Source organism: Vulpes vulpes, chromosome 2 (assembly GCF_048418805.1).
Source record: "Vulpes vulpes isolate BD-2025 chromosome 2, VulVul3, whole genome shotgun sequence".
Taxonomy (NCBI): domain Eukaryota; kingdom Metazoa; phylum Chordata; class Mammalia; order Carnivora; family Canidae; genus Vulpes; species Vulpes vulpes.
This window is the reverse complement of record NC_132781.1, coordinates 114462299-114464178: the sequence shown is the minus strand read 5'-3', so window position 1 is coordinate 114464178 and position 1880 is coordinate 114462299.

The following is a 1880-nucleotide window of genomic DNA, read 5'->3' as shown; positions in this document are numbered from 1 at the left end:
TCTTTTGTGGTATTATTTTACTGAGTAAAACGGAATTGAGACTCGGTTTTTGTGATAAAAGTTCACATATTCTATAAAATAAGTTTGGGTTAAAGAATATAAAGTATAAAAGAATGACATAATTGAATATTTTGCAGGAATAAAAATCAACAGCCCTGAGACTTGAACAGGTCCTCCGGTGGACCTGACTACCTGGACCAAACAGTAAATATGGGTGTATTACCTTTGGGCTTACAGGTACCTAAACGTGCCTGTACTGAGTACAGACCTTCCTCGACTTATGATGGGGTTACATGCCGGTAAACCCACTATAAGCTGAAAATCCATTTAGTACCCCTTCCCTGCTGAAAGGCCTAGCCTAGCCTCCACTATCTTAACTGTGCCCGCAGCACTCTCACCAGCCTTCAGGGGGGCGAAGTCCTCTCGCACAAAACCTATCTGATAGGTGTTAAGTGTCTCTTGTACTGAGGACTGCCTGGAAGTGAACAGAACGGCAGGATGAGTCATCTGCCCTCGTGGTCGCAGCTGCCACTGCCCAGCATCACGGAGAGGATCCGATCTCTAGAGACCCCGCTAGTATGGTTTCTACTGAACGGGTATCATTTTCACAGCAAAGTTGAAAAACTGTTGAGGCCATCTGTATTTATTACGACAGCTTAATGTTCTTAAAGTGTAAGTTCCAAAACGTCTCTAATGACTGCATAATCATCCTGGTTTATAATAACATCATTGTTCATTTGCGTTTTAGGTGGCTTTTTCCAGTGTTCTCATGATCAACTGAGGGAAATGCAGGTGCCTTACACTACTTTTTTATTAGCATGGGCACAACTTAGTGTCTCTCTCCATACCTCTCTGATGATTATTTTTTAAATTATCCATGACTACATTAGTGATTTAGGGTGTTATTGGCAATGAATTTCTAATATAACAAAGTGTCCTGCACGATACTGCCTGAGAACTTTGAACTTAATTTCCAATATCAACTTCAGTGTAAAAAATCATTGAAGCTACAGTATAATTAGAAAGGGTCAGCATAATAAACATCTGTCACCCCTGGCCCACCTGTGATCAATGAGCCCTTCCTTTCAGTTTCCTGCATCCACCTCCCTCCCTAAGGTCAAGACCAGAAAGTAGCTTTCCCCGCCTGTCTTGCAGCCTGGCCCTGAGTCTTCCCATCACTTGTGCCAGCTTCTTAGGAAGCCGTCCTCCCACTGGCAGGGGCAGGTGGTCTTTGGGGCAACGGTGGCAGAGACCTTGTCATGTTGTCATGGCATGTGTTGTGGGAGCAGGACAGGCTTTGGAGCAGTTTCGAGGTGTAGTTTGGCAGTGTTCTTGCTCTAGTTAAACCTCCAACCATGATTGAGGCCAGTCTGGAGATTCTTGTTTCCAATCTAGTTTTTTGGGGTTTTTTGTTTGCTTTTTGTTTTGTAAATTCCATTTTCTTCTTAAGCCCTCGTGTGTTCTTTCAATTGTAGCTAAGAACAACTGGCTGATAAACATGTTGGTATCTGGAATTGCAAATGACAAATCGCAAAAGATGAAAGAACTAGGACAGGATTAGGGAGGACTCCCTACCTAGGTTAGTTGGTAAAAAAAATTGGTGAGCCTACTTATTTGATGGCAGACCGTTTTTGCCAAACCATTACTGTGCTTTAGCCTAAGGGCCAGACCGGTGTGAAGGGAAGTCAGAGGGAAACCACAGCGCATTAGCATGTGTTGGTCACTTCTTAGGCAGCCGTGGTGGTGGTGGGGCCACTGGAGTGTGTGGGGTCCAACCCTGCTGCTGCTTCCTTGCTCTGTGACCAGGTGCCTTGGCTGGAAATGAAGATGAAAACCGCCCCTACCTAGGATTGTTAGGAAGATGAAGTCAATCATGTGTA